Genomic DNA, 25,058 nt, shown 5'->3' with positions numbered 1-25,058 from the left:
AAGGGATTAGGAGCACGTCCGCCCTCTCTGATCTGATAGGAAGGGTGGATTTATTTAGGGAAAGGCGATCTGATTTCACAGGTAATCTGACTCTGTGCCATATATGATTTTAAAGGTAGCAATCAGCAACTTGAATTGCATCTGGAAGGAAGCAAGAGGCAGTGCAGCCCATAGAACAGACATAGGTAAACCTGGGGGCATCCATCACTGACAAGTGGCTGCATTCTGGACCAGTTGTAACTTCTATATGGTCACCAGGGGAAGTCTCATGTAGAGTGGATTGCAGTAATCTAAAGCAGTGACCAAAGCAAGACCTCCCAGTTCAGAAAATGATGCAATTAGAACACTAAAGAAATCTGTTAAAAGACTCCCTAGTCACCTGGTCCTCAAGCAGGTGGGTTTAAAATGTGCAATTTAGAGGGACCCTTAAATTTGTGTACCAGCTCAATCTAAGGGAGTACCACCTTGTCCAGAGTCAGATGGACTCTGAGCCAGGAATAAAAAAGCAGACAAAAGAGGTTGAGGCTGTTAGTGGCATAAGGAAAATTGAAGTAGGAAGTTTTGCCCCAGCAAAGAGAAATATAAAATGTCCTTTTGATGGTGACCTAGGGAAAATTGAAGAGAGCGGATGTGTCAAACCAAAGAAAAGGAAGAAGACAGGAACAGACAAGTGGGACAAAAGACTTATTAGGAAATAATCAGACAATTAGAAACTTTTATATGGGAAAATATAAAGCTAAATAAATAAAATAAAATGAAGTTGCTAATTGGTTGAATATAATGATGGAATATAAAGCTAAATAAATAAAATGAAGTTGCTAATTGGTTGAATATAATGATGGAAAAATAATTAAACCAAGGTTAAAATATATGGAATATAGATAAATATGATATTGATATGGGGAGGTTGTAAACAGAGGTTTGTGATTCACTTTTATATATGATAACTAAACTGAGTTGTGAATTGACTGAATATGATAATAGAAGGACAACTAAGCATGGGTTAAAATATATGAAACATGGACATATATAGAATTTTTAAGATGATGAATAAAGTGGGATGTTTACTGCTGTTATTCTATATAATATACAAAGGGAATTGTAATGAACATTGAACAGCAAGGATTGCCATTTATAGACAATTAAGGGTAACCTAATCTAAGATATGGAAAATGGAGAGAGAACATGAAATACACCTACAATGGAATACTATTGAAATTTATAGACAGAATAAGGAAGTATAACTTTATAAGGAAGTATATATAAAGATAATGATGAGAATAGTTGGGAATTGTAACCAGGTCTACATCTCGGCCAAAATTAGGCTGGGGTGGGAGGATTTTAAAAGTACAATGACTATATATGTATACTTTTTATGTATACTTTTTTGTTCTACTTTTTTAAAAAGGAGGAGAATACACATTAAAATTAAATATGCATATTGAAAAGGAATTATAAATACCATCAACATAAAATGGAGCTCACTCAGAAGCTGAAATACACCAAGTAAATGAGATGAAGAGTGGGAAATAGAGGAGAGAGAGGGAAGAAGAGAGGGATAAGAGAGAGAGGGTAAAGAGAAAGTGGAGGAGAGAAATGAGGAGTGGAAAGGGGAGAGAGGAGAAGGAGAGAGGAAGGGGAAATAGAGAAGGAAAGGATGGCAGAGGGAAGAAAGGAGGTAGGGATGGGGAGGAGAGAGGGAGAAGATACAAATATGGTGTATGGAGATCAGAAGAGTCAATAATTGTTTTTGGGAGTTGATGGTAAGATGAATAGATGTAAACATTTAATAATGCAATATGATATTGGCTGTGTAATAGTATGCATGTGATTATATGTTATGAAAATGGAAAAAATAAAAAAAACTTTATAAGAAATATCACCTGAGTCTGAACAAACCCCCAAAGCCACTCCCTCTTTCCAGGGTTGAGATGAAGTAAGTTCCTCGCCTTCCAGACCCTTCTAATCTCTGGGCACTCAGCTAGCACCAACTTAGTACCTATCTAGCTATAGGTGGAAACATATAAACAAATATTATCAGCATACTCCATACTTTTGGATAACCTCTTCCAGCAGTTTCAAGTAGATGTTAAAAGCTTATGTATTCTGGAATGGATTTTCAATCAGTGCTCTTCCTAGCCATTTCTATTAGCATTAGTCGTCTGCTGTACACAGACTCTTAAAATGAATTATATCCCATGAACTCTGTAGGATTTATTTCAAACTAGATAAACATAGGATTGCTTCATTCCCTGACCAGGCTGTGACTGCTGACCAATTTGGTCTCCTTACATCATTGCAGTTGCACCATTAGCTGCACTGAGATGCATAAAATTACAATTAACAAGGATAGTAGAGTCCTGGTTTCCCAACGTGACTGTTTGATTCTTCAGGTCGTGGGTAAGTGGTTGTGGGTTCCTCCCCCCACAGTAATAACAAACTATAATCAACTCCAGTGTTTGAATGCTGCCAACATTTAGCACATCATTTGGACATTGTTACAAAGCTAAAATAGACAAACAACACCAATATTTCAACTCCTGAATAATCTGCTGGAGCTTATTTCAGTTCCACACTGACTATTATTCCTTTTACGGTGCTGAAAGATTAAATATATTATGAAATGTTTATTTGAAGGAAAATTAATTCTCATTTTGCCATCTGAGGCTTTGGGCAGATTGCCTAACAGCTCAAGAATTTGCTGCAATGTTTAGCTTGGCAAGTTGGCAGGGCTGCAACATTCAATTTTTTTTCTTTCTTTTTCATTTTGCTTGCAATCATTTTTCTGCTTGTTCAGGAAATCAGTCTCGCTGGACTTGTGAAAGCAGGAAGGCCTGGAACTGGTCAAGGTGTGTCACTCAATTAAATTTATGAGACCATCTCTCATAGAAGTAAAAGCAAGCCTTGCTTTTAAAAAAAAACCTATCAACACTACAGTAAGAGATGAGGTGTAAAATCACTGCATACATCTGATAGGAATCCACACAGGCTGTATAATTAGCAACCCAGATAGATATATTCTTCTGTTACTCGATTATATTTCTTAATATAAATTCTGGGCTCAAGTCCATGGTAGTTGTTTTTTTCTTAATTGCTTCTCAAAAAGCAGGAATTCAGCAGGGGCAGAATGACCCACCACTATCTCAACATACCAAAAAAGGCAGAACAAGAATCCAGCCATGAAATTACTAAGGATACAACAACTCTGTGGTGGCAAGGGGAGTGGGGTGGGGAAAGGAATATCCATGCCTTTAATCTTTACAAAGTTGTTCTTGCACTCAGATTCTAGCAAGGAAGATCTTGGGCATATATTTGGATTCCAAAAGGGAAACAGTCAGTGCGCTTGGATTTCAATGTTGAAAGTTATACAAATTGTACATTTGGATTCTTTGCAATCTCTGGAACACTTTCTTCTCATTTCAGTTTCCCTTCTTGGCTTAGCACTTTTAAAATCCTTATGCTGTATGATAGCTTGCTACTCACATTGTCACCTATCCGTTATGTGTATTTGGAAGAAACATTTTGACAGCTATTATATGGAGCTTCTATACCTGTCCTAAACATCACAGTTTTGATGGGCAGCAGATTCTACTTCATCTTTTATAGCAGTCTCTTCCAAGATTTTTTAAATCCCTCCTCCCACTAAATCTCTTTCTACATTTATTTATTTCTAGCACTCTATCTTAACATAGAACCGAGGTGGCGCAGTGGTTAGAGTGCAGCACTGCAGGCTACTTCAGCTGACTGCAGTTCTGCAGTTCGGCTGTTCAAATCTCACCGGCTCAGGGTTGACTCAGCCTTCCATCCTTCCGAGGTGGGTAAAATGAGGACCCAAATTGTTGTTGGGGGCAATATGCTGACTCTGTAAACTGCTTAGAGAGGGCTGAAAGCCCTATGAAGCGGTATATAAGTCTAACTGCTATTGCTATTGCTATTGCAATAGATGGAGAAAACAATTCAGCCAATCTAGATCTTTGAAGGAAAAGGTGTAGGGCAGATCTGAAACATCCAACTTATGTATATCTCATAAGAAGCAATGTATGCCATATTTCAGGAATGGAAATGAAGTGCAGGGTAAAGTCAAGTCTCCTTCAAATCTAGTTTGACTCCTGGTGATCTCATAAAGATGACCAAGTGATTTTCTTGACAACAATAGGTAAGTAAGGGGTCCTTTATGCTCCCTGAGCTTGGTTGTTTTCTTGCAGATGTTTTATTACCCAAACTCATTACCATCAATGAAACCTCTGCAAGAAAACAACGAAGTTCAGAAAGCATCAAGGAGCCCTCATTTCAATCCTGAGCTACAAATATTGTCTTTTATTGATATCCTTCACAGTGAGATGAATGCTATGTGAGGAGGAATAAAAAGGGCTACATTTAAATAACTGCTTTTTTTTTAAAAAAAATCCCTCTTCTCTCTTACCTGATGAAGGCTCAATGGGTTATCTTTTGGAAGAATGCTGGATACAAAATGCCTCTTGCTTTCTATTAAGGTTAGACAGAAATGGCATTCAGCTGATTTCAGCAAGAAGTGTGCTTTGCCTTAGTTATATTTATTCTGGCTCATGAAAAAGAGAAAGAAGGTGGGTTGATATTTCAGAAGACTTCCTGTGACCTTCCCTTTCTACAAATGGCAATAATTCGTGTGGTGATATTTATAGGGTCTACAGCAAATTTGACAAAAAACATAGAATATCTCTGAAAACTATTCACTGATTTTCAATGGTTGCATGGTAATTCCTTATAGCTTGTTCCCCATGCCTCCTCCCTGCCCCCTTAAAACTGTGGCCTATTTTTTCAGAATGACTGTTTAAGTCTTCCACATAAGAGAGATCTCAATGTGAAAACAGTTTATTTATCAAAATAAAATCTAGGTTGATAAATCTGGGATCATGTGAATGCAGGATGCTACAGCAAAAGGTCTGCCATCTGAGACAATAAACAATTGTTAAACACTCCTCTATGTTTTGAACAGTAGCTATCACCATTCTTGTAATGGAGGACCTGGATTTTCTTCAAACCTCTTCAGCTGTGGAATTCATTGTTGCCTTGTTTCAGCAGCACAATAGGAAATATTACAAAGGAAACAAGACAATTATTACTGTTTTGATTGTAAAAGATGAGCCTGCTGCATTTGGACATCTGCAACACCCAAAAATATCAGGTTAGCTGTTTTATTTCTTTAGTGATAGTACACTTGTTTTTTTCAGTAGTGGGAAAAAGCTTAACCTCTAATGGACCATGGCCCTAACTGAGTATGTTTCTAAGAACAGCCTTCTTAGTGAGGGACTGGACTTTAGTGTATAATTGCAATGTACAATTTTTGAGTCAGGTGGGTTTTTGTTATCTTGTCATTACCCCCCCATCCCCCACCAAAATTGAAGAAATTGTTTTTCTTTTCTTCTTCCTTAAAATTTACATTTTTTAAAAAAGGAAGAAATATCTGAGGTGCTAAGTTTCAGTTGTATAAAGATATTACTATGTCAATACATTTGAAGGGGTTCCTTCCATTTTTCACAAATGGCAAAGACAATTCCTAATTCTTCCCTGTTTGGTGTCTTGGGATTCTGTTTAGTTCTGTTTGGATAAAAGAAAATTATACACACATAGAATTGAAACACAAACAACCACTGTTTAAGGCCCTATTCTTCAAAATACATTGGTAAAGTCTGGAATCATCGAGTCAAAAATGGACTATGTCATTGAGCTGAACTCCCTGCTTAATGTATGAGTTCAAATTAAATCATTTGTGAGAGAAGGTTGTTTAATGTTTAAAAGTCATCTTTTTCCTCTGATCTCACTCCTTTGTTTGATTCTCTTCCTTAAGGAGAATTGCTTTTTTCTTTTGCTGTTATTTAATAAGAAAAATCTTCACCTCTCACCACTGTTCTAGTTATTTGACTCTTTTCCAAGGACTGCTCTACAAGTATATACTTGCTATGACAAACTGTTCTGACATTAGAATATTAACTTGCCACAAGGACTGTAGGTCATCATTGGATATTCTTGCCTTCTGTGTCTTATTTTTTTCATCAGTGGAAGCTTTTCATTTCTTCTCCTCTTCTTAGACTAGCTATATACATAATGATCACTAAGGGAAAAAAAGTAACAACTTCCCTGAAGTCCACCCCCCCCCCCACACACACCTTTTTTATTGAAAATTTTGGGGAAAAAAACTTTCAAAATATTTCCCTCTCTCCTCCTACCCTCCCCACCCAAACCCCACCCAACCTTCCCCCCCCCCGACTTCCCAGAACCAATACAGAGTATAAATCTTTAACAAATATATTTTTTTAAAAATAGTATCATCTTTCATTTGAGCTTTAACTTCTCTTTGCTAGGCTAACTCTAAACAGATTATATCATTCCTTGTTTCTTCAGTCATAAACTATCTGGAATTTCTTAGTCCCATATTTATTTTGAGTATAGTCAATCCATCTTCTCCACTCCAGTTTATACCTCTCATTGGAATGGTCCTTGAGATATGCTGATATTTTAGCCATCTCTGCTAGGTTTGTTACTTTTAATGTCCATTCTTGAATAGTAGGCAAATCTTCCTTCTTCCAGTATTGCACCACCAACAGTCTTGCTGCGGTTATTAAATGCAATATTAAGTTAGTCTCTATAACTGTACACACACACACCTTTAATTCCACTAGCAAACCTATGTTAGCAATAGTGATAGCACTTAGACATATGCCACTTTACAGTGATTTACAGCCCTCTCTAAGTGGTTTATAGAGTCAGCATCTTGCCCCCAACTATTTGAGTCCTCATTTTACCCACCTCATAAGGATGGAAGGCTAAGTCAACCTTGAGCCTGGTGAGATTTGAACTGCCAAACTGCATGCAGCTGGTAGTCAGCAGCCTACAATACTGCAGCCTACAATACTGCAGTCTAACAACTGCACCACTGTGGCTCAATATATTAGCTGCTCTTTTACTCAAAGTCATCTGCTATCAAAGATACAATTATTTCTTCAGTATGTTATATATCTTGATAAAAAAAGCAAAGAGGACCTATTTTTCTCAAATAAGTTAGTATTTGTGTTATTTATATATGTAGTTTTTTCCATATTTCTTTTTTTCTCTCTATGAAATGCCATGCTGCCAAATTAATGCTTTGGCCACTTCCAATACTAGATTATAAATTAATGTTATATGAGTTGCCTAAGTATTCCAGAACCTATTTTCAAAAGCTTCCCTTCAATTTTTGATGTTTTCATGAGTTTATAAAGGACAATTGTCCTTCTGTTCAAAATCAACAGATGTTTGAGGTTCTGATGTTCTTCCTATTGGAATTTGTTTTCTTTCTTTCTTTTAAAACACTTTTTGGATTGTGAATTCAGCTGTTCATGTGCCATGAGTCTGTTTTAAGCAACAAGTTAGGTCCAACTCATTAATTATAATTAATGCTTAATTTAACACAGTAGAAACATACTTGATACCAAGAAAATGGTGTAAGAAGAAAACCTCCATGTACTTAAATCCTACAGGTTTCAAAAAAAAAATCCGTTCTATTCATACATTGTAAGTAGGGTATCTACAGAGTAACCTTATATCTAATACTATTTGATTATTTCCCTAGCAATTGTTTTAGTTTGGAATATTTTGATCTGATTTTTTTCACTGTTATGCCCATTTATGATGCCACCCATTCACTTATAATATCCCAAAAGTTATCACAAGTTGATAGAAGTTACTTTGAAGTCACTTTTGAGTAAGTTCTCACTTACTACATTCAGAATATTGTTTGAAATGTTATCCCCACATCAAAATCCCAATTACTACGAAAGTCTAACTACAGTTTGGTGAAACTGGATTAAAAAACAGCAAGAGCATCCTCAGACTATTTCAGTATGAACTATCCTATAACTAAGTAGAAATGCTACTACTTGATATTGACTCAATACAAATATGTATTTTAAAGATTAAACCTGAGCACAAACTGAAACTTTTCACATGCTAAAACACATAGTCTATTTTGGACTTATTTGTGGGGACTATGTGAATCAGCCTTGGGACTTCTGTTTAAACACAGAAGCTCTTTTTTAAATTTTTTACGAAAAGGTTTTTAATGTTCATTCAGTACGAGAGGGAGTTTTATAAAGCTGGATTGTCTTCTCTCTCTCTCTCCCTGTCTCTCTGTCTCTCTCTCTCTGTGTCTCTCATTTCTTTATCCCCCTAAAACCCTTTCAGATCAATAGAATGTTCCTTTTTTCCAGGCCATAAATATATTCACCAATCAGTATGTGTCTTTAGTTCTTCTCATCTCTTCAGCATATGTCTTGACATTTGAAAAGAATGTTTGGCAGGTGAAGAAAGCAAGCAAGAAAAAAAAAAGATCCTTTCTCATTGTGCAATGAGATTTTGTTCTCTGGTCTGTCTGTCAGACAGCCTAGAAATGAAACCATTCTTCAAGGCATGTTCACCGCTGGACAGTAGCTCAGTGACAATGGACAGCTCAGCAGCAACTGAAGTGATAGAAGAACTGTCTGACTCAAATTTTTCTGATGAATCAAGGCCTACAAGCTTTAGATCTGCAGGAACGACTGTGGCCAATTTCTCTTCTGTGCTTTCCCTTATTTCATTATTTCTGACACTGCTGAGATGAAGCTTTGTTATATACCACAAGCCTGTGGCAGTGGACTGGGGAGATAAGAGTTTGCTAAGACAGAGAACACACAAGCTGAGAAAATGTGTGGAAAATTGAAATGACAAGGGTGTGTTGATAGTTTGTTGCTTTTGAGCAATTGTGTCTGGATTAAAAAGGTAGCTAGTCAGAAGCAGAGCGAAATGAAATATGGGCTGACCATGCCTTCAGATTTAAACAAAACCTGAATATTTAAACCTCTTAAGACAGTTATGTGAGATAAACCAATTCACCTTAATAGAAGCAGAGCTACTGCTGTTTTTTGAGTTTATTTTTTTTAAAGCATGTCTGTCAAATGGTCTTCGGTACAATTATTTATATTTATGAAAAAAGAATCTGACTATATTCATCATTTTAACAATGTCGTCATCTCAGCTTATATTATCAATGCTACAAGACTGTTGACATGCAAAGAAACTAGCACATCCCTGGATTGTTCTGGCTGTCTCTGTCTGGTTTTTCCATCAATGATTTGCAATGCTTACTTCAACAAACCATCAAGTTAGAAATGGAGAAGTTCTAACCAACCAGAAAGATTGGAAAATTCCCAGCATCTTTTACCATGTTAGCTAGATTATGTGCCACCCAATCATTTTCAACTCCTAAAAGATACAATTTCTTCATAATGATCTATTCTTAAATTGGTCTTCCAATGGAGCACTTGATGCCCCTGGAAGTTGTAATCTTCCTGCTGGCTTCCTTCCTCTTCCTCCTTTTCTTTCCATCATTCCCAGCATTAAAGTCTTTCCCAGAGAGATAGATTTTCACATTAGAATAACTTGAGCCTAGACATTTGTACCTCAAGTGAATACTTTGTTAATCATTTATTAGCTGTCCATGGTATGTTTAGGCCAGTGATGGAATTCAAATAATTTAACAACCGGTTCTCTGCCATAATGACCAGCTGGGTAGGCATGGCTGCGCCACCCCGGCTCTCTCTATTAGAGAGCCGAGGTGGTGCAGTAGTTAAATGCAGCACTGCAGGCTACTTCAGCTGACTGCAGTTCAGCAGTTCGGCTGTTCAAATCTCACCGGCTCAGGGTTGACTCAGCCTTCCATCCTTCCAAGGTGGGTAAAATGAGGACCCGGATTGTTAGGGGCAATATGCTGACTCTGTAAACCGCTTAGAGAGGGCTGAAAGCCCTATGAAGTGGTATATAAGTCTAACTGCTATTCCTATTGCTATTGGTCATGTGACCGTGTGGCCATGGCCAACTCACGTCAATGGGTGCTTTGCCTTAGCTGTTACAATGTAAGAAGGGTTAACCAGAGAGGCAGTTTCTGTAAGCAGGGCAATAAAGATTACAGGATTAGCCCTGTAAAGTGGAAAAAAACAAAATGAGTTTTCTTCCAACAACTGGACTGAACTGAACTGCTTAGAAAGTTAACAATTGGTTCTCCCGAATAGGTGTAAACTGGCTGAATCCCACCACTGGTTTAGGTATTTTCTCTAATATGAAAGTTCAAAAGCACTGATGCTTTTCTTATCCTCCTATCTAATTCATTTATTTTATTTTTATTTATTAAATTTGTTTGCCACCCATTTCACTGCAAGATTCACTTCACTTCATAGAATATCACAGGGAATACCAAGATTCACACAATTCTGAGCTTTTTAGGTAGAGACACACCACAACAATTGAATAGCTTTTCCAAGGCCTTCATTGCTACTCTGCCAAGTGCTAAATGGGGTGTATTTCTTGACTGATTGGTTTTTTTTAAAAAAATATTTTGATGGTTGATCATAAAAGTCATTTTTGGTCTTCTTTATATTTAATTTTAGTTCTATTTTTTTTTCATTTTTCTCCTTAAGTTTTATTACTGAAGCTTGCATCAAGATAGTGTCATCAGTATAGCATAGGTTATTGACATCTAATTGTAATACCACATTGATTTTCTTCCAATTTGGCTCCCCTTAATATGTATACAAACAGAGTTGAATAAAAAGGTGGGAGAATAGACTGCCTTATCTGACTCCTTTGCAAACTTTCTAGCCAATCTATATATCTCTATATCTCTATATCTCTATATCTCTACATCTCTACATCTCTATATCTCTATATCTCTATATCTCTATATCTCTATATCTCTATATCTCTATATCTCTATATCTCTATATCTCTATATCTCTATATCTCTATATCTATCTCTATCTCTATATCTATGACTCTATATCTATCTATCTATGTATCTATGTATCTATCTATCTATCTATCATCTATCTATCATCTATCTATCTATCTATCTATCTATCTATCTATCTATCTATCTATCTATCTATCTATCTATCTATCTATCTATCTATCTTTCTGTTGGGATACTGGAATTACAATCTGGCCCAGATTAAGGGTCCTCAAATAAATTTGTTTATTTTCTATATTTAATATACAATATTAATATACTGAGTTCAGTATATTATACAGAAAGCTTTTTGGAATGTAGTACTAAACAAACTAATTACCTACAGAGCTGTTTTATGTTTTGAAAGTTAATGATTGATTGATTACTTAGTACCAAGTTCATATCAAATTTTAGTCACCACAAAGATAAATCTTGTTCAGGTTAGCAATAGCGATAGCACTTAGACTTATCTACTGCTTCACAGTGCTTTACAGCCCTCTCTAAGTGGTTTACAGAGTCAGAGTCAGCCTATTGCCCCCAACAATCTGGGTCCCCATTTTACCCACCTCGGAAGGATGGATGGCTGAGACAACCTTGAGCTTGGTGAGATTCGATCTGCCAAACTGCTGGCAGCCAGTGATCAGCAGAAGTAGCCTGCAGTACTGCACTCTAACCACTGCGCAACCACTGCTTATGATTTGTCCTCAGCCTGGAATTTTATGTTTTTTTAACAATGCACCCATGTTAGTTTGTTTCTAAACTCTGGTCAGTTTTATTCAGGGTATTGCATAAAAGTAAGCATTCAGGTATTAAGACCTTTTAAAATTCTTCGTAAAATTTCTCTGAAAATCTATTAGAATCTGGAGATTTCCCATGTTTAAATTTTAAAGGCATCAGAAATTAAAAGGAAAAGGAGATTTGATAAATTAATCAGTTTAAATATTTATTCATTTTTATTAGTGATAGATTGTCTTAGGAATATAGTTGGTAAAAAAAGTTAAAATTCTTTATAAATTTGATTTTAATCATTTGATTATTTCTATTTTAGTCTATTTTTTCCTTTCGGTTTTATTTATTCACCAGCATTGTAGAATTTTTATATTCATAATATCTTTGCTTAGCCAAAATAATTTGAGAGGATGTGATGATTTTAAGAAGTACTAACCAGGACTTTCCTTATCATCAACATGATTTAACTCAGCTACAGAAGTGCTGGTAATAGCACTTCAATCCAATGATCAGATTTATGAGATAAAATTGGGTGATAAATCATGACTTTGAAATTTATTTGCAGATGATACGGTTCTGACTCTCCCAAATGCCTCCCATTCAGCTAACTACATTAAGAATGAGTTACAAGAATTTGTAAATGTGTCAGAATTATTTATTAATATCCATAAACCACATTTGGTATTTTTCATACCCTCCCAAACGTCAAAAGAAAATTTATATAGGTTTAAGGATTCCAGTAGAATAAGGATAAGTATTCAGGGATCACTATTATATTATTATGATTATGATTTTAGAAATGAAACAGGGAAATATTGAATTAGAGTTAAGTTGGAAATAAATTAAGTTGGACTTAAAAAATATTTTAACAGATTTAATAAAATAAAATAAATATTAAAATATTTAATATTTTAGGGCAATTTGCAGGGGTTAAAATGAAAATCCTTGAAAGATTTAATTCTCTGTTTCAATGCTTCCCAGTTGAAATTCCAGAATGGATTTTAAAATATTGGCCAAACAAGTTAGTAAATAGGTAAAAAACTTTGCTCCAATAGGAAAAAAAAATCAGAATCAATACAAGGATTTTTATAGTTCTTGAGAGCAGACAGAATAGGACATATCCATCTTGAGAACATATCAGATTGTGTAATAAGGGCATATGATTCCATTCAATCTGGAACAACCCTCTAAATAATAGATCCAAATTGAATCTGTACTAGAGCCAAATAATTCTATAAATTGATAGTTCTTTCACCCAAACATTTCTACAGAATAAACATGATTGAAAATATTTTCCCAACAATGATACTCCAAATTTGAAAAAAAATTAAATAAAATAGATAAGGTAGACTTGATAAAAGTATGTTTTTCCTCTAATTCTTTTAACAGGACAATCACTATAGCATAGTTTAAAGGAAACTTTTGAGAGGATATAACTTTTACAGAATAAAATATTTCTATAGCAATAGAGCACCTTTAGATAAAGATCAGATAGAATGATGAATAGGTGACAAGTTACCATGGTTTTGTTTTGTTTTGATCAAAATAGACCTCTACTGAAGAGATACTGTAAGAATGACAGAACCTTAGTACATCAAACTTATAGTGATGTTGAGAAATTAATTCTTAACAGTAGAACAAGCAGAAGCACTTTGACTTATATACTGCTTCAGAGTGCTTTTACAGCCCTCTTTAAGCCTTTTAAAGCGTTAGCACATTGGCCCCAACAATCTGGGTCCTCATTTTACTCACTCAGAAGGATGGAAAGCTGAGTCAACCTTGAGCTGCTGAAATCTGAACTGTTGAACTGCAGTTAGCAGTCACCTGAACTAATCTGCAGTACTACACTCTAACCACTGTGACTCTTATGGAGATGAGATAGATTCACATAGCTTTACTGTGAGTATTTCAATGGAAGAATAAATTGGTCCTTGACTCCAGTTACTGAATATTGGCACCTAAGTATTATAATTGTTCTTCCAAATGTTTTAGCACTTGTAAAAAAAAGGAGGGGTATCTTTCTTTCATTTCTTTCATATGTTGTGGTCAGGTGATAAAGTTATGCTCTTTTGGAAAGATAAGCATTATTATTAAACAAAGAATTGAAGAACTACAGGCGTACTGCACTTATTTACAGAACAAATCTCAAGCTTAGAAATAAGCAACTTATCTAGTTTATTTTAGTCCCTAAAATGATAATTGCTCATCATTGCAAAACTTTAGATAGCTTAATGAGTGACATGTGGATTAATAAGACTTTTTCAATTGCTACACTAGAAAATATTATAGATAAAGTTAAAATAATAGAACATCAGAGACTGGAATTACAGTTGCATCAAATTCTGAAGGACTTTATATTTTATCTCAATTGCTTACTTATTAGCAACCCTTTACACAACGAATAAACGTGTGCATATTATCTGTTTATCTCTTTATATAGCAGGTCTTTTTTTTTTAGTTTTTACATCTTTTTTTTCTAATCGTCATGGATTAATGTTACTTAATTGCTTGATATTTATTCATCATAGTCAGTAAATAAAATATGTCAAAAAGAAAAATAAAGAAAGAATATAATCAAATCCACTCACTGTGCTCTCAGTTGACATCTTATTTTATTTTGCACATTCTCGGCATTATAGACTTATCAAGAATGGATTTCTGGAGGGGAAATGGCAGACTGAAGACGACGGTCTCCTTCTGAATGTGGACCTGTTTTGTTTTTTTGTTTTTTTGCTGCAAACAAGGCTATTACAAATAAAATGACTAGTACAACCCTCTCCGGACAAAGAGATGATGCAAGATCACCCAAGCTGATCTCTTTATGGTTGCTCATCACAAAAAGACCTCAAGACAGTGATCTTTGGAAAGGGGGAATTGGGAAATGAGGCAATTCCACATAATTGCTCCAGCTTCATATGAAGCTTTGTCCAAGGACACTATGTTTATGCAAAGTACATGCTAACCACCTTTAGAAATTTCCTATAACTGCTTCAAAAAGGTTTGATGTCTTCAGAATGACTAGGCTGGAACTACCATCTGAGTTCCTTCAACCCGAAATATAAGAATAAGAAGATTTATTTATACAATCCTTAAGAATTTAAAATAAACAGCAAAAACTAAGGCAAGGTTTTAGCTAGAGAAACCAAGTTTTAAATGGATTAAGGACTCAGAAATTCTGGAATATTGGGCTTTGACCATTCAATCTTTGAAATTATTTACTGAAAAAAAAATCACGAATCTTTGAATAAGAACTTCTTATCAGATATAAAGACAAAACTGGATGAGGCTTGAAAAATTAAGACAAAAATAAACATGACATTCCCAGAGAGCATTGGATTTTGTTTTTATTCACATACAAGCACACACAAAAAAACCCACATCTGTTTAAAGTACTGAAGAAATTTGTAAAAAGGATCAATACCTATTTGAATGAACCACAGAAAAAGATTGTTCTGTGTTGGGGGAAAAAGGAATATAAAGCCAGTTTATTTGACTTAGGACATAATAAGACACATTTGTGTTCTGAGTGGTTTTTGATGTTGGTATCTGAATTGGAAAAATATGGTATACTGGATTTGCTTACATTTAATAAGGTGTTTTAGTTCATTGTCCTGTAATTAATTTATGTATCCTAATGTTACTATATTCAATCTGACTTTCATTTGGCTTTTTACTCAAAGTAAAGAAGTTTAGCAAAATTATGTATCCTTGTTATGCTAAATTTTAGTCTTTTAATACTATTAGGTGACAGAGATTACTGCAAATTTTCAATGAGATGTATAATGCTTATTTGAATGGTATGAATTGCTATTTAGGCATTTTGTCTGGAACTGTTGGTTCAAATGGGAAAAGTATTGTGTAATGAAGCTTGGAGAAATGGTCTCTGTCAGACCTGGAAGCCACCTTTTACATTGGGCCTTCAGGCATGCCACATTTTCTGCTGTAGGAAAATGGGTCTATGGATTATGGGTGATATATAGTCAAAATAACATTCCTTTCTCAGAGAGTCAAGGACACCTTGCCCTTCAGCTGCAATGGTGTGACTGAGAGGCATCTCCAGTATTGGATGGTGCCTGATTAGACCATGTGATGGACATCTGAGTGCTGGGCAGGGACTTGAACTTTCATTTGGGTGCGAAGACCTGGAAACTTTCAGATTTGGGTTTTCCCTGATGGGCCAATGTGACAGCTCTAATAAAATGGAACTTTGAGGAAACTCAAGTCTTGGACTCTTCTTTCTTTGGGGGTGTTACTTGGAACCCTGACAGGTCTCTTTGTTAGTGTTTCTTTTATTTGGTTTACATTAAGATATTGTAACCATTTTATGCTTTAAATGGAGTTTTGCTTATAGTTAAGAACTGATGTGTTGAGTTTTATATATGCTAATTAATGCTAATATATTGAAGCTCTGGATTTTTTGCTGATAATTGGATTGGATAAAATGTTACTTATTGATTTGTGTATATAATAGTTCTATATTTTTAACTAAGAGAAGATGAAGAGCTTATGAAATCAATTATAGTTGTCATGATGATGGTGAGAAAGGGACGGTTTTTTCTTTCTTTTTCTTTCTTAGATCTTTTATTCTTTTTTAGTTCATTGCTCAATATAGAACTTTTAATAGAATTATTGCAAAACTTCTCAAGAGGCCTAAGGCTTCACATAATCTGTCCAAAATACAAAAAATGAGCCCAATCATTGTGCCTCAAGTGGGAAAGGTGGATTGGCCATTCTCCAAAGTCAATGACTGGTTTATTTTTCTTGTTTTACATATAACAGCCCAAGTGAATCAGCTCATTGATAGGAGCTTTCAGTGACTGGGTATGACTCTCATAATTCAATCTCATTAAATTAACATGCACATTTTTCTTCTATTAAGCAGACTTGTTGAGCTCAGTTTTTAAAATTCTACACTTTCTGTGTGATCCCAGCATATTTGATTTTGTATCTTCTTTACTCAGAATGAAGAACATATTTGGTTTTGTTTTTTTGTAGATTCTACTCAATTATTTGTTTTTTTTAAAACCAAAATAGAATTAGTCAGGTGCCATTAGGTGGGAACTGGTGCCTGATATCTCTCTAGATCATTGCCCACAGTCTTGATAGAATGGAATGGAATGGAATGGAATAGAATAGAATAGAATGGAATGGAATGGAATGGAATGGAATTATTTATTGGCCAAGCGTGATTGGAAACACAAGGAATTTGTGTTTGGTGCATATGCTCTCCATGTAAATTGAAAGATACAAGCAACATGGATATAGTCATAAGTGGAGAGTGATAGATACTAGGAAGGAAGAGAAGAATAATAGTAATATAGTCTTAATAAATTATTGATCTATTCCTGACGACAATCTATATCTCTTTTAATATTTTCCAGTGATTTTGATCATGTCCAGCTAACTTACCATAAATGTACCTGTTAACAGTTAACACATGTTTGTTCATTGCTGAAACTGACTTGAGATTTTTAATATGGGCTTATACAACAGAAAGTTGGCTTTCTAAACTTTCTAAAGAACTATCATCCGCTTTTTGGATAAGAAGCGAAATGTTTTGAAGGAAAAAAAAAAACCAAGAAATCCAATTGATCTGAATGATTGAGAATTTCCTTAGACATTTGGCTTTCTTAAAAAAAAAAAAAACCCTATCAAGCTATGCAAAATAAAGCCCTCTGATTCCTTGAAAAGAAAAAAAAATCTAATGATCTATCAATCGGTTTTTAATTATGCCACATTAACTAATTTCAACATAATCCAGAACAAGAAGCTTTTCTATTGTTGTAAATAACAGCAAAGAAGAATACTTGGCAATTATACAAGGGATGTACAGGTAGTCTTCAACTTATAACAGTTCATTTAGTAAACATTCAAAGTTACAACGGCACTGGAAAAAATGACTTATTACCATTTTTCACAATTCACCTTTCCAGCATCCCCATAATCATGTGATCAAAATTCAGATGCTTGGCAACTGGTTCATATTTATGATAGTGATTGTGTACCAATATCATGGGATCATCTTTTGCTACCTTCTGATGAACAAAGTCAATGGGGAAGAGAGATTCACTTAACAACCAGGATCTAACATCAACTGCATAGTGGTGGGATTCAATTTTTTTTACTACCAGTTCTGTGGGCATGGCTTAGTGGGGATAGCAGGGAAAGGATACTGTAAAATCTCCACTCCCTTCTCACTCCAGGGGAGAGTTACTGCAAAATCCCCATTCCCTCCCGATCACCTGGGACTCAGGAGGCAGAGAATAGATGGGGAGGGGGCCAGTGAGAGGTGGTATTAACTGGTTCTCTGGACTACTCAAAATTTCTGCTACTGGTTCTCCAGAACTGGTCAGAATCACCTCTGCAACTGCAGTAATTTACTTAACAATTGAGGCAAGAAAAGTCATAAAATGGAACAAAATTCACTTAACAAGTGTCTCATTTAACAACAGAAATTCTGGGCTTAATTAGGGTCATACATCAAGGACTACCTGTATTTCACTTTACAGAAAAACAATAACAGTATACAAAGAATCACAGAAACCCAGTGTAATATAAATTTTGAGATTGCTGCCTATCACAGGTACAACTTTTGTGATAGTTTTTCCTTGAAATTAAACATCGAGCACCATCTTGGAGCTGATAAAAGAACATTCATATATTTTATCAGTGTAGAATCATAACAATATGTTAATGAACATCAACCTCATAGTCTTCCAGTAGCAAATGAAACATGGCCCTTCCAGTGGCTTTTGAACTATTATATACTGACTCTACTTTTGCCACTTTTAGTACCTAGCTTTGCATTTTAAAATCACCATTTTATACTGTAATATTAGCTTTGCATTGTATCATCATTAAATTACTGCTTTTGATATTTAAACTCTTTAGGAGCCACCTAAAACCAGCTGGTCAGAGTGAATGAATAAACAGTTTCTCAATATTCAATAAAGTTGACTAGCCTTTCATATTTAAGCAGAAAAAAAAAAGGTTTTAAAATGCATAGGAGTGCTCACATATCATAACATCTGTCTGCAACTTTATGTCATTGCTCGGGATCACTACCCTTTGCAGCTGCTACACAGTCCCCAAACAAGGCCTGACTATTTCAGTGGCTTGGCAATAACTGTGTGAGCTATGTGAATATCTCTAGATTCTCCGAAGCATCTTTTTCTAAGTGCTGCAATGACCTTAATTTTCTTCCTGGAATATTAAAAATTCATTTTTGTCATCCATCAGGTGGTCCATTGTCAATAACCTCGCTTCTATCCAATTTTTCCATATCACCATTTTCTCCTCAATTCTTAAAGTTGGAAATCAACTTGGTTTAATAGCAAAAGGCTTGAATCTGCTTTTATTAGACATTTCCTTAAATTTCTGATGTAATTGTCTCCAGGAATAACTAGGGTTTCATTGCAATTTATATTTTAATACAGTCCATCCAACCAAAGGTGCCATATACATGCTGCATATTCTGAAGTTGCCCCCAAATTTTGTACAGAAAAGGGCCATTAAAATAGCATTTTGTTGGAGATGTAATTAGGATAATGACTGTTTAAAACACATTATTTTACAATGTCTTATACTTACTAGGTTTTTGGACAAAGTAGTGGATTATAGTTATATGATTGTGCAGCAAAAATTAAAATTTTCAGACCTAATATACAAAATGTGAAATTTAAATTAATTCTCTGCCCTTACTGTGGTGAAAAGACTAATATTGCAGCATTAGAAAGAAAAATGTATGGCTTCGTTTGGTAAGTTGACCAAAGTCCTGATCACACTTGCTATCTATTATCAAATTGCCTATATATGTAGACTTAATATGAACACATATAACAAAATATGAGAGTCATTTATATAAATAACATTAGTTTAAAAAAGCATGTTAGTTATATACATGTATTAGAAATATATACAAACTTGAATAATATTTGTATTATATAAATATTTGTATAATTGTAATTATTGACTATTAAAATTATTTTCCTCTTTTTTCCTTTGTTATATTTTGTCATTTTTTTAAAAAAAGGCATTTTAATCTCTCTTTTTCCTTTTCTTTGACAATTTATCTATTTCTATTATAATTATCTCTAGGATTTTTTTCTTGTTTTATTTATTTATTTGGTTATTTTAAAAGCAATAAAAGTAAATTTTAAAAAGCCGTTTCCGGAATGTTGAGAACAAGATATCAAGAGTTCAGGAAAGACACATGTGCATGTAACATAGCCAAATATATAGCAAATCAGTACAAATCAAATTTAAATTTGACTCAGATTTAATGAGATCATAATTGGATTCGAATTTGTGATTAGAAATTTGATGGTAATATAAACACTGGGATTCCTGGTTGCCTCTGATTGAGAAGTTTGGACAAGGCTAGAAGGCTTTATTATTAGCAAAACTACTTGCATCAGAGTTATCCCTTGAGAGCAACGATCTAACTTGATGAAGTCAAGAGAAGAAGGATGAAAGGCTAAACTATAGAGCCACACAGAAAGAAAGGAAAGGTGTCCGGCTCCCACAATACCCCCACCCTTTTTATTTAGGAGAAATACATATTAATGTATTATTGAGTCGAGGTGGTGCAGTGGTTAAATGCAGCACTGCAGGCTACTTCAGCTGACTGTAGTTCAGCAGTTCGGCTGTTCAAATCCCACTAGGCTCAAGGTTGACTCAGCCTTCCATCCTTCCGAGGTGGGTAAAATGAGGACCCGGATTGTTGTTGGGGGCAATATGCTGACTCTGTAAACCGCTTAGAGAGGGCTGAAAGCCCTATGAAGCGATATATAAGTCTAACTATTGCTAACTATTGCTAATGTCGTACTAATGAGATTCTACATCTAGAACAAAATACAGGGGCCATATGGGTGCCCTCATATATCATAAAGCAACTTTGGGGCTTCCAATACAAAGCACTGTTAGAAATGTCTCTTTCTCAAGATCTGATGTAATGTGAAGTTATGCACTGCTTGTAAATTTTAAATAAACAATTTATTTGCACACGCGCGCGCGCACACACACACAGAATGACTGCTTGTTTTCAGAAAATGTATTGTCTAATATTCTATCAAAATATTTTAAGAGGGATATTGAAGAATACGTCATCTCACACTATATGTAATTACAGCTATTTCTCCTTTCCCATGGGCATATCACAATAGTTAAGACAATGGTCTTTTAAATGGTATTGTGCAGATATGAAATGTGGCAACTTAAAGAGTGAGGGAAGGAAGACAGATACATATGAAGAACAGATTTAGAAGTTGCTACTGAGAATACCATAAATTTCAAGAATCAGCCATGACTGGATGAAAAGAAGCTCACTGAATGAATTATCAGCATACAGAAACTCACTTTTGCAGCATGTTATGTGAGGGGATGATGGACTGGGAGAAATTATGACATTTGGCAAGGCTGAAAGAAATATAATGCCTTGGTAAAGCCAGACTTGGAATTCTGGATCCAGTTTTGGTCAACACAATGTAAAAAAGATGTGGAGACTCTAGAAAGAGTGCAGAGAAGAGCAACAAAGATGATTACAGGACTGGAGATTAAAACATATAAAGAATGGTTGCTGGAATTGGTTATGCCTAATTCAATGAAAAAAAGGACTAGGGGTGACATGATAGCAGTGTTCCAATGTTCTAAGGCCGTGATGGTGAACCTATGGCACCCGTGCCACAGGTGGCACGCAGAGCCATTTGTTAGGGCACACGAGACATTGCCCTGTCAGCTCCAGCACGCATGTGCGTGCCTGGCCAGCTGACTTCGGCCTTCTTTTTTGACCATTTTTGGTAATGGACTTCCAGTTTACACATTGGGCCATTTTTATGCTCCAGAGCCTTCAGGAAAACCTCCTAAAGCCTCCAGATGGCATCTGGGGGGGCAGGGGCAGAGGAGGAGGCTGTTTTCACCGCCCCCCAGGCTCCTAGAAAGCCTCTGTAGCCTGGGGAGGGCAGAAAATGGGTCCATCACAGGCCAAAAGCGGGGGGAAGGGGGTAGCGCACATAGCATTATGGGTGTGGGAACAACCGTGCAGGACCCCCCTGTGTTTCCCCTGCTTTTGGCATGGGGTCCGAAAAAGGTTAGCCATCACTGTTCTAAGGGGTTGCCACAAAGAAGAGGGAGTCAAGCTATTCTCAAAAACACCTGAGGGCAGGACAAGAACCAATGGATGGAAACTAATCAAGGAGAGAAGCACCTTAGAACTAAAGAGAAATTTCCTGACAGTTAGAACAATTAACCAGTGGAACAGCTTGCCTCCAGAAGTTGTGGATTCTCCAACACTGGAAGTCTTTAAGAAGATGTTGGATAGCTATTTGTCTGAAATGGCATAGAGTTTCCTGCCTGAGCAGGAGGTTGGACTAGAAGACCCCCAAGGTCCTTTCTAACTCTGTTATTCTATTCTGTTCTGTCTTGCTCCTGTTCCGGTTCCTGTTCCTATTAATAGAAGAGGAAGATAATGAATAAGATAGATTGAAATCATTCTTGTTATTTCCTTGAAGAGCTAAGAATTGTTGTCACAGCTGGTCAAGGTGCGGAACATTTGCCCATATAGCCCTCAAAATGTGAAATCTGACTCCCTGGAACCTAACTAATCAGTCATATGAGGTCACATATGTTTATATGTCTTTTATTTCCTGTTCTTTTTTTTTTATACCTAATCCCCAGCACATGATAAACTGTCCAGTATTTGCAATATACCACATAAAAATAATACATTGGGAATACAACAGCAAATAAGGTAAAATCATGTTTTGATGGAATTGACTGGACCTGATAGTCTCCCTGTAAACTTGCTTTTATATGATTCTATTAGTGGAAGGAAACCAAAATGTGAACAATGAAGTCCCTACTAAACTAGCCATGTTCCTTTTAAATAACGCCATTTCAGACGGAATTTAATACGAAACAAAACAGAAATCCAAACTAACAACACAGCAGCATGAATATTTTCTAGCCACTCAGTGAAGTCTTGAAAAGACGGGCCTTTAAATATAAGTGTTCATTATTAAAAACCATTGGGAGCTTTTGGAAGAAGACAAACACATCTTATTTAATGGCCTTTTGGGAGCAACGTATTCATAATAAAGAGGATATAAATCTCTTTTCTGATTCCTTTATTTGATTCATTGGCCCACTGGCTCTTCTGCTGTGCCTATCTTCTTCCATCAGCAACTCAGGAGGACTTTTAGTTGCTAGAAAATTCACAGGGAAATTTGTCAAGGGTCTTTAATTGATTTGGAACCCAGCCCATATTTAAAATTAAATGAAAAGGGAGGGGTTTTTCCCCTCACAACTTAAATAAGAACACAGTTTTCAAAGGTTGTAACTTTGCCTTTTTGACCAGACAAATTAGCCATTATGTCCTCTTGAGCAATTCATTAGTTCTTTAATGGCTGCAGTGACATCTGCTGATGACAGCAATGCTGATCAAATGTTTCTTTCATTGCTGGTAAATTCATCCAGAAAGCCTCTCATAAAATTTGCCCATTGCTTACGTTTTCACATTCTTTACAAATCCTGCCAGTTCCTCAAGAGAGAATTTGTCTGATGGTTTTTCTTTAACCATGCCTCAGGAAAATACTGTGCATAATGCAAGGACCTGAGCCCCATATTTTATCAATAACTATGAAAAAAATAGAAATTTGGAGTGGAAGAACAAGTAAATATAAGCATGAACAGAAAAATCACTATGTTCAGGCATGATATGTAGGTAGAGCTGTAATCTGTTTATACTATTTAATCCAAAACAACTTTAAACCAATTTCATTAATGACAATCCTTTCTTTAAAGGTCATATGACTCTTAACACCCCCTTCAAAGTCTATTTGCAGGTTCTTGTCCTAAAAACATCTGGAGTCAAAGTTAATGGGAATTACTCAGGTGATTTACATTTAGGGACCTCTAGTGTGAATTAGTAGGTTATTACAGTACCAGTTGCCCGAGATTTTAAAGATATACCCACTCTGTCCAATTTTATTTGTGATTTGTACACTTCTATTTTTCTGACTATCCTTTTTTTCCTAATTGGGATTTTAGTACTAGTATTTAAGTTTAAAAACTAGCATTTTAAAAAAAGAACCTTCTCCTATACTTTTTTACGCAAGTTATTTCTCAAATATTTAATAGCACCTTTTAAACCAGGGGTGTCAAATTCAAGGCCCGGGGCTAGATTCTGCCTGCATTGTGCTTAGATCTGGCCTCCATGGTCACCCTGGAAACAGCAAAGGTGCCCGAGGTGCCTCTGCCAGTGAAAACGGAGCTCGCAAGGGCTGTGTGCAGCCTTCCCAAGTTCCATTTTTGCTGGCAGAGGTTTGCAGGAGGCCATCGCAGCCGAAGATGGAGCTCAGCAGCCTGTTTTGGTTCCACCACAAAACCGCGCTCAACTAAACCGTGTCCGACTAAACCGCGTCGCTGATGTCATCAACAGTGCGACAGCAGCGCGGAGACAGAAGCACGCTGTAAACCCTAAACCTAAAATTAACCCCTAAACCTAAACCTAACCCCCCTAAACCTAATCCTAAACCTAACCCTAAACCTAACCCTTAACCTAACCCTAAACCTAACCCTAAACCTAACCCTTAATCTAACCCTAAATCTAACCCTAACCCTTAACCTAACCCTAAAACTAACCCTAAAGCTAACCCTAAACCTAACCCTAAACCTAACCCTAAACCTAACCCTAAACCTAACCCTTACCTTAAGTTGAATCGGCTTGCTTTCAAAGCGCTATTTAAAGCGCCCTTCTTTCTCCGCGCTGGCTGTTGTTGCCCTGTTGATGACGTCAGCGATGTGGTTTAATCGGGCGCGGTTTAGTCGAGCGCGGTTTTGACGAGTCACGGCCTGTTTTCACTGGCAAAATGCTTGAGCTACCACAGGCACCCCCTGACAGGAGTGATGCCAAGCTGGCCACGTACACCCTGGTCACACCCACCCTGCCCCCCCCATGGTGAAACACAACCCTAATGTGGCCTTCAATGAAATTGATTTTGACACTCCTGTTTTAAGCCAAAATGATTTGAATCTATTGTTCTTCTCTTCTTTGGATTCTTTGAGCAATATATCAACATAATTTGCACTGTGAGCACTGAGAGGGAGACATCTCTTAAATTGAGATCTATATAAGTAAAGTTGTTACATCCAGAGTATGCTCTTAATATATTAGCATCTTAAAGATATCTTAGGATCTTTTGGAAGAGTTAGGCTTCATTACATTTTGTTTAGAGACAGTGAGATAAATGAAGGAAAGTTACATTTTTCTTTCTTTTTCCCTTTCTTTTTTTCTTTTGCACACTTTTTTCCTCACAATTCTTCACATATTTTTGCATATTTTCTTTGCATTTCTTCACATATTTTTATAATTCTTAATAAAACTATTCAAAAGAAAAATAGAAGAATTAGGCTTCAAATCTTATCAGCTCAGCAACATGGTCTATGTCACAGGTGTCAAACTTGCGGCATCATATTGCCGTCACATGAGGTTTAGCAGTTAGCAATAGCAGTTAGACTTATATACCGCTTCATAGGACTTTCAGCCCTCTCTAAGCGG

This window comes from Thamnophis sirtalis, unplaced genomic scaffold, assembly GCF_051295495.1.
Source record: "Thamnophis sirtalis isolate CommonGarterSnake01/CBP01778 unplaced genomic scaffold, rThaSir2_p1.2 scaffold_7, whole genome shotgun sequence".
NCBI classification, from domain to species: Eukaryota; Metazoa; Chordata; class Lepidosauria; order Squamata; family Natricidae; genus Thamnophis; species Thamnophis sirtalis.
Note: the sequence above shows the minus strand (reverse complement) of the source record.